Source organism: Lycium ferocissimum, chromosome 3 (genome assembly GCF_029784015.1).
Source record: "Lycium ferocissimum isolate CSIRO_LF1 chromosome 3, AGI_CSIRO_Lferr_CH_V1, whole genome shotgun sequence".
Lineage (NCBI taxonomy): Eukaryota > Viridiplantae > Streptophyta > Magnoliopsida > Solanales > Solanaceae > Lycium > Lycium ferocissimum.
Window position 1 is genome coordinate 12,976,075 of NC_081344.1, and position 9,863 is coordinate 12,985,937.

A 9,863-nucleotide genomic window follows, 5' to 3' on the forward strand; every position below is an offset into this window, starting at 1 on the left:
ATTCACTCAAGTAATTATACACAAAGTCTTGTTTATTCCTAGTTTCCATTATAACCTTCTTTCCGTTCACAAACTGTGACTTCAATTTAATTATTAGCTAATGTTCAATTCTTCTCATTGTTTCATACAGGGCCCTTCAATGAAGAGCCCCATGGTCCTTGGCAAAGCTCACAAAGGACTCTATGTGCTTAAATCTGCTCCAGAAATAAGTCCTCCATTAGTTCCCAGTTTAGTTAGATCTTGTAATGCTCTATCTGTTTCAGTTTGTCAATCAAAAGGCACTAGGCCATTAGCTTTGTCTTCAGTTTCAGTTTCTGATGTAACTAGTAAGCTATGGCATATAAGACTAGGCCATATGCCCTTGTCCAATATGAAAAATATCAATGAAATTCCAGTTTCCTTTTGTTCTAAATTTGATGTTCCATGTGATGTTTGCCCTTTCGCAAAACAAACCAAGTTGCCTTTCCCTAATAGCAACATTACTTCTAAAGCAGCATTTGATCTAATAGACATAGACATATGGGGTCTATACAAATCACCTACCTATGATGGTTTTAGATATTTTCTTACTGTAGTTGATGACTATACTAGATGCACATGGACTTTTCTTCTATCTACCAAAAGCAATGTTTTTCCCATACTCAAGTCTTTTATCGTTATGACTGAAAGGTAGTTTGATAAGAAAATAAAAAAGATAAGATCAGATAATGCTTGGGAACTAGGGGCCAGTAATGAATCCTCTGAGTTCTTAAAATCTCAGGGCATTGTTCATCAAATATCCTGTGCGGAAACCCCTCAACATAATGGCATAGTTGAGAGAAAACACATATATTTATTAGAAGTTAGTAGAGCTTTATTATTTCAGTCAAGTCCTCCTCACAAGTTTTGGGGAGAGTGTTTGATGACAGCCACTCACTTGATTGATGTCCTACCAAATTACTGAACTTCCAAACTCCTTTTGAAAGATTATTTGGAAACAAACCTAATTTTTCTTCTCTTAAAGCTTTTGGTTGTCTTGTTTTTGCATCTACTTTAGTTCAAAGCAGGTCCAAACTATGTCCTAGAGATAAGCCATGCATTTTCTTGGGTTATCCTTTTGAGAAAAAGGGATACAAACGTATGAGTCTCAAAACTAAGAAGATTTTTGTATCCAGAAATGTCATCGTCCATGAAACTAATTTTCTTCTTTCACAAAAACATCTTACACCTCCTATTTTTGCATCTCCCTTACTTAATCCTAATCCTACTTCACAATATCCTTCCATTGCTCTTCTAGAAGACTTAATTGAGCAACAACTATCCTCTACATCTCCTTATTCCTCTATTCCTACTTCTACCCCTGACCTCACACATTCACAATCAGAACTTCCCAATTCTAATCCTAGTTCATCTGACCCAAGCTATTCACAACCATCTTCCCACGCACCTAAACCTACTTCATCAAAACCTCCTATCATGAATCAACGTATTCGTCCTCCTATTTTTGAACAACCTGTACCTCCTCTCAATCCTATCATCCTTAGATAATCTATAAGAGCTACAAAAACTCCATCATATTTAGAAGACTATATTTGTGACATAGTTCATCTAGCAAATGTTTCAACTACTTGCTTCCTCTCCCCTGTCTCTCCTCACTCTTTCTCATTTACATCTTTCTCTTCCTCCAATCAACATTTCCTTAATGCTCTCTCTCACATTCAAGAACCAACCAGTTTCAAACAAGCTAGTCTATACCCAGGATGGCAAGAGGCCATGTGTAAGGAAATTAATGCTCTAATTTTAAATAAAATTTGGGATGTTGTTCACTTACCCGAAGGACTGAAGGCTCTCCCTTGCAAATGGGTATACAAAGTTAAACTTAAATCTGATGGTAGTGTTGAGAGACTAAAAGCCAGATTAGTTGTCAGGGGAGATGTTCAAAGGGAAGGTATTGATTTCAATGAAACTTATAGTCCAGTTGTCAAAATGACAACCATCAGATGTTTGTTAGCTATTGCCGTCAGGAGGAATTGGGGTTTGTTTCAGCTAGATGTTGACAATGCATTCCTACATAGGGAGCTTAATGAAGAAGTTTTTATGAAATTCCCTCCTGGAATGGAGGTTTCTGATCCTAATTTAGTTTGCAAGTTGAACGTCTTTATATGGATTACGACGGCCTTCACGCCAATGGTATGCAAGACTGACTTTAGCTCTTAGTTTCAAGGGATACAGTCACTCACTCAATGATTACAGTTTATTCTTTAAGAGGAATAGGCTAGATATCACAATCCTAGCAGTCTATGTTGATGATATTGTGATAACAGGCAATGGCTTAAGTGAAATCCATTCAATCAAAGCCTTTCTAGACTTGGAATTTAAGATCAAAGATTTGGGAAACTTACAATATGTTTTGGGAATAGAAGTACTCCGAGAACCTCAGAGTCTGATCTTGAACCAGAGGAAATTTGCCATGGAAATGTTGAGTGAGTTCAATTGCCTTGATCTTCATCCAGCTTCTTCTCCATTAGATCCATCTCACAAATTACACACAAAACAAGGAAAATTGTTAGCAAATCCTTCCATTTATCGAAAATTAATAGGAAAGCTGAATTTTTTAACACATACCCGACCAGATCTTTCATTTTGTGTGCAACATTTAAGCTAATATGTGCAATCACCTCGAGAACCCCATTTTGATACTGGTATTCACATTTTGAGCTTTGTCCTTTTAGATCCTGGCCTTGGTCTTTTTATGTCTTCTTCTCCAAACTTCGAGTTAAGGGCCTTTTGTGATGCCGACTGGGCCACTTGCCCGGAAAGTCGTCGTTCCATTAGCGAATACTTCATCAACTTTGGAGACTGGCCAATTTCTTGGAATTCCAAGAAACAAGTCTCTGTTTCCCTCTCCTCGGCGGAGGCTAAATACCGATTGATGCGCCGAGTAGTCGCAGAAATCACTTGGCTTGTTCGCCTCTTTGAAGATCTATCCTTTTCACCACCTCTTCCGATCTCCTTATACTCAGACTCGCGACGACTCTTCACATCGCTAAAATTCCCATGTTTCATGAAAGAACGAAGCACGTGGATCTAGATTGCCATTTTGTCCAGTAACAATACCTTGCCGGACTCATTTCCCTCGCTTTTGTACCCTCAAACTCACAAATCGCAGATATTTTCAATAAACCTCTAAATGGTCCCACTCACCGGCACATTTTGGGCAAGTTGGGTCTGCATACTGCCCCCTCCAACTTGAGGGGGGGGGGGGGGGGGGGGGGTGTTGGACAAGTTTTCTCCGGTGACCCTCCTACCACCATTGAAGAAGAAGAAGAAAGAGGTAAAGTTGCGGACAGAACGAAGCCTCTTAATGGCGAAGTGGATGACTAGAATTATAAGGGTGAAGTGGTTGACTAGACTTATAAGGGTATCGGACCCAAATTTGTTTAGTCACACATTTTGGGCCTATTCGTTCCATTGGGCCAGACAACACAACTTGGGAATTCAGAATGCACAAAACTAGCCCAATACAAGAGATAAACAAATTGCTTACATCACTACACATACGTCACTGTTGTATACGTGTATATTCTTATTGTACAGATTTTACAATTTGTTAGGAACACAACCAATAGAATAGTGACAAGTGTATAGTTTGTTAGGTTTCATTTTCATTCCTTTTGCTATTTATAGCAACACTGTACAACATCGTTTTTATCAAGGAATATACAAAATATTCTCTCAACTTCTTTTCTTTCAATCCTCCACCTCCATACTTGCAATACTACTTACACTTCGTTGTAATTTTGTTCAGTTAAATAGACCTAAATATGAAAACCTCTTAGCCTCCGATCTGTAGTGATTTTATTACAAAGGCCAAGTAGATCATAGACTTCTCCTACAACTACAATATTAGACTTTTACTATAACTAAAAATTTAAATATTCTACTAATTCAGATATTAGATTCCTCTTATAACTAAACTACTAATTAATCCAGAAAAACTATAGCAGTAACAGATGTAACACCAAACATCATGCACACAACAAAAACTAATTTTCTATGAGACTTCTGGATTTAGACAGGCAAGGGTCTTACTAGTAGAAATATGCCTCCTAGAAATAAAACGAAATACTTGTGCAATAATACACGTTAGTACACATCATATTGATATTATATTAACATAATGAACTTCCAGAAACTATATGATCCTTTTTGTTTTTGGTAATGAGCTATATGATCCTTAACCTTTGAATTTGATTTGATGTCACGAAGAAAGTATGGACCCCCCCCCCCCCCCCCCCTCTTTTTTTTTTTTTTTTTTTTTTTTTTTTGACCTTTTCTGGTTGGGTATTAGCGTCCAAATCACCAGTTAATGACTTGTCCATGTTTTGGTAACGGATGACTCTTCTCAACGTAATACGTTTTTTATGGAAATATTAGATCTTTGTCAAGATTGATATATAACCGACGAAATAATTGTAAGGGAGGAACATGTCAAGGGAAATTGTTGGATTATGATCTATTTTGAAGATTTATTCAGCAGTTTGCTACGAGAGACTTGACAGATTTTTCCTTACCGAAACAGAGTTTACAATTGATAATAACCTCCATCCCCTAATGAGCACCTTGGCAAAGCGTGGCTTTGAGCCATTATTTTGTTACTAACACTATTTAGGACGATTCTTTTATGAAAAATTGTTGTTGTCCAATCAGTTCTTTTTTGTACACTCTTTTTTGTCGCCTTTACTCTCTATTTTTTTTTTTTTGCCTTTTCCTTCGCTTTTGTTACAGACTACATATTTTGGTATGGTAGAAAATATTTATCAAATAAATATATTTCTAAAAATTATAAGTTAATCTTCACACGTAGTTGAAAAATATTTTTAAAAATATGTTTTACCAAACGGAGGACAACGACGGCTATGCATTATTCGGATTCTTTAGTTTAGTTTTTTTTGGTTTGGACAACTGGAGATGTGCATATTGTTTTTCTTTTCAAAATGTTTACAACTGAATTCAAACAGTACTAATCGTTCCAGAAACTAAACCGGTATAAATCCAAACATAATGTTAGTCCGGTTTCAAGTTCTTGTTTTTTCATCTAGTTAACAACCCTTCAAATGTATGCTACTGTAACAAATCTATATCAAGAATGATTTGTAGGTCATATATGCAATGGCTGATTAATATATGCAATTCCAAAAAGATTATGCCTTTTTTTTTTTAGTTTGTTTCAAAAAGATTGATTTAATAATTTAATGAACCAAGTTTAGTACTAGGAGGAACTTTAGTTAGAGTTAGGAACTTAGGTTTCTCCTTAAATTAACTCGGGAGTAACATTAGTTGAGAACCTAGTTTGTACTGAGATCCACTACATAAGCATTTATGTCATAACAAGTCTCATCAACATCAACACTGTCGGTGGGATTATTTCTATCAATTTGATCTGTTTTGTGACTTTATGTTCATTTTTAGGTTGAAAAATTTAAGAAGAGCCTAAACGAATTCAAACGGAGGAAAGAGGCATCTCAACACAACATGGAATAGTAACATGTCATTTATAGACCTTTCTAGTCTAGTCTAGTCATAATAACGAAAACTAAGAAAATAAAGAAAAAGAAATACTCTTTCCGTTTCACAATAAATGGTGTTTTTGTTGGGAAGAAACAAGCAATAACCAAATTACACGACGAGATAACGGCGGAAGAAATACCAAAGTCAAAAACTTCCCACACTATTTGAATCAAGAGAAGACAATAAACACTAAGACAAACGGAAGTCCGTGCAGCAAAGCTATACCAACAATAAAATGGACAATAAATCGAATACATTTTAAAAGTTTTCTTTTATTTCTTAAATTTTGTTTTAGCACCAAAACTAGTGAAGAAAGGAGAAAAATTAAACTCTTGTTCGTACTCGAAAACCGGAGCTACGGACCACAAAATCCGATGAAATCTTGTTTTCAAATTTAGACGATCCAAGCGATTTTAGGAGGAAATTTAGTTAGAGTTAGGACCTAAATTGACATCCAATTCCACATACAGAAGGAAAACTAGGTTTCTCCTTAAATTAACTCGGGAGTAACATTAGTTGAGAACCTAGTTTGTACTGAGATCCACTGCATAAGCATTTATGTCATAACAAGTCTCATCAACATCAACACTGTCAGTGGGATTGTTTTTATCAATTTGATTTATATTTTGTAACTTTATGTTCCTTTTTAGGTTGAAAAATTTAAGAAGAGCCTAAACGAATTCAAACGGAGGAAAGAGGCATCTCAACGCAACATGGAATAGTAACAAGTCATTTTTAGACCTTTCTAGTCTAGTCTAGTCATAATAACGAAAACTAAGACAATAAAGAAAAAGAAATACTCTTTCCGTTTCACAATGAAAATCTCTTTAACTTCGGTTTCATGCTTGTAAAAGCAAATTGCTTTAGCCAAGTTATCAATCTCTCTTTTCTATGCCATAACGTCTCTTCTTTCTAATCGAAGCTCTTAAGCCCGAAATAAGTGTTCTTCAATCTCTCTTAAAAATTAAGAGCCACCACCAATGCTTTTACTAACTTACTTATCTCTAATCAAATTTTCAAAATTGCCGGAGTATAAGTTAAAATTTTACCTCAAGATTTTCTAAGATATCTCATTCTTAGAAAAGCTTGTATCTCGAGGATCTTACTTGAGTTACTTCTCCCCTATCTTCAAGAACAAAACATCGGAGTTTGAAGTTAAAAGAAGACGAAGCTTGAGATCTTCTTATCTCTTCATTCAAAATATTATCCGCCTTTATATATTTACACCATTCTTGATTATATAAATGGTTTCCCAAGAGTTTGGATAATTTCTTTTGACACCCAGAAGCTAACAATATTAATTTCTTTTGAATTCTTCAATTGTTTCAAGAGAATAACTTATTATTTTTAAAAGTCTCTCGAGAGTTTTTAGCATTTGTCTCATTCACAATATGATTTCGAATATTATCACGATATATTGATCCACCTCAATCCTCATCTTCAATAGACTCGTTTGGCAATTGACAAATAGAGCATCTTTATAAGTAATTATCGTCATTATTTAAACAAACCATCTTGCTATATTTGCCTCCATCATTCAAATAGACAATCAACACAACCAAATACAACCACAAGCTCCGATACCACTTTGTTTTTGCACGTGAGGTAATAAATGAAGAAATCTAAGTCGAAACTTCCCACACTATTTGAATCAAGAGAAGACAATAAATACTAGCACAAATGGAAGTCATTCATACCAACAATAAAATAGCAAAGCAAGCAAAAATAAATCGAATGGAAGAGACACCAAATTTTAAAAAATTAATTGGGACCTTTGTTTATAACACAACAATCGAAATGTTTACAATAACAAAGTCAAGCAGGAACAACAATACATAAAAATAGCACCAAAACTAGTGAAGAAAGGAGAATTCACCCCAAAAATGAGTTATCGTTCGTACTTACGGACCACATAATCCGAAAAAAAAAAATTGAACAAATTTCAGACGATTACACCAACAATTTTTTTTTTTTTTTTTCTCTATATTTTTCTTGTGTTCGAAAATAAGACCTAAATATCCTATATTGTAAAATTAGCCTGGTCCAAATTGGATTTTTTTTATTCCACCCATCCAAAACAGTGCTTTTACTAACTTACTTATCTCTAATCAAATTTTACCTCTTTCTAAGATATCTCATTCTTAGAAAAACTACTTAATGTTTTTTGATTATATAAATAAGAATAATTTTAAAAGAACAATATTAATTACTTATTTTAAAATTGAAACAATATTTATTTAGGCTCTAGGCTCTGGGAAGGTTTTCTCCACTTTGGTTATTGCTCAATCTCACGGCAAGAACCTTTACTGCCATCTACATGCAATACAATAAAAAAGATATGAAGTCAAACTGATTTTTTAATGGAAATTTAATTTGGTGTAGGTGATTCCTCTGTCAATTCTTGGTTGTCAATGTATAAATTATGTGTCCCTACGGTCCTGTCACCATTAACTGCTATTTCTTGCATAGGTTAAGAACAATTATTAATAGCCACAGGGCAAAAGCCGATGTAGACTTCGATAGCGGGTGCCACCCTGTAGTGGAGAGTATATGTCTTCCATTCCAATTAGGCAAAAGGATATCATGCGGCCTTCAGAAATTTTAATGGCCCAAATTTTATCTTAATGCCGCGAAATGGACTTTCGATTCAAACTGTTGACGAGAATTAACCGAGAAATGATGGAGGAAATTTGAGCCTCTAAGAAATATCCCAAAATATGTATAATATGTGTAAAATTATTATATAATATTAGTAAGTATACGTTGATTATATATTTATTATGCAAAATTATACAATAATGATATATTTTCCAAACACATAATGTAGGGATACATATTCTATACAAAAACAATAATGATACAGTTTCTATAAGTATGATACATTTTCTATACACTTCTATACATATACAGTAGTGCTACATATTCTACACAATAATGATACAGTTTGTATACATATGTTGGAATTAGTTGAAAAAATACTACAAAACTAAATTATTTTAAAAAGCTAAAAATGTATTTTAAGCTTTTTGGATCATTCGATTATCAATAGTATGGGCCTCATGACTACTTATATCCTTTTCCCTTCGAATTATGCCCAAGAATTAGTTTATGAGATGATGATTATCCAAAATCATAAAAATTGATGAAATTCTCAAACACTTGCGGAGAGCCTAAGCCAGCGGGCCTGCTTACTAGGCAGTGGATAACATAAGACGTGGTCCAACATCAACATTGAAATGAGTCTAATTCTACTATCATGATAAGAAAATGAATTTTTGGTCTAACTCTACAGCAAGAATTAATTCATTTGGTGAGGATTGCCGAAGAGGCCATAAGCATACGATTAGGAGACCAAATTCCCATTCCACAATCTATGTTGGACAAACTTGGATAACATATATTTATATCAAGTAAGCATTCATGCATAGAAATAATAAATAAAGAGTTTAAGTCATATACTTCGTCAACATTAAAAACATTTACATCATTAAAAAAACCTCATTAAAATGTGAAATTTATAATCTTGAAAATAAGATAAATTATTTGCTAGCCTACAATAGGTAAAAGTAACATGATGTTATAAAAAATCCAGACAATATATCATAACTTAAACTCATCAATAAAATAATATCTTACAAACTAATATACTTTAAGTCTAAGATGAGTTTGGAAAATCAAATCCGAACAACTCCGGAAACTTTGAAGGCAACAGCTGAAAAGAAGATGAGTTTTTTAGCCAAGTGCAGAAGTGGTTGTTCTCTCCGTTCACTTTTACTTATTCAATATTTTAAAAATAAATTTTTACTTTTACTTATCACTTTTAGCATATCAAGAGAAGATAATTTTATTTTTTCTGTTTTATCCATAGTATTAATTACTCACTTTAAATCATTTTTTAAATCCAATAAAAATATGCACTAATTAATATGGGCACATTGATAAATTATGCACTTTATTTATTATTTTTAAACAACGTGAATAGTCCAAAGTGGACAAGTAAAAGTGAACGGAGGGAGTAATTAGCTAGAGTAATTTTCTTCTCCACGTACACAACAATTTTTACCCAATATCATTTGCTGCAACCAACATATATATGAACAATACTTTCAATTTTAATCAAAAATTACAAGATTATGCTATGCTCATATCAGCGGCTAATTTACAAAATTTACAAGTTCAGGCAAGAGAAGAAAGTAATTGTAATTTTATTAATCTTTTACATATATATCGATACTTTATGTCAAAATATTGAGTTCAGTTGAACTGGTAGTCCATCCTAATAAAGAAATGAATTTTGAACAGAACTCAACCCA

At 33.8% G+C, this 9,863-nt stretch overlaps 1 long non-coding RNA gene across 1 annotated transcript; it reads right to left on the reverse strand.

Moving 5' to 3' along the window:
• Positions 1–2,311: 2,311 nt before the first annotated feature.
• Positions 2,312–3,330, reverse strand: LOC132050955 (uncharacterized). Its single transcript, XR_009413534.1, has 2 exons — positions 2,605–3,330; positions 2,312–2,513 (listed from the first exon to the last, which is right to left on the reverse strand). It is a non-coding gene; the product is annotated as an uncharacterized LOC132050955 (long non-coding RNA).
• Between the last annotated feature and the right edge of the window lie 6,533 nt (positions 3,331–9,863).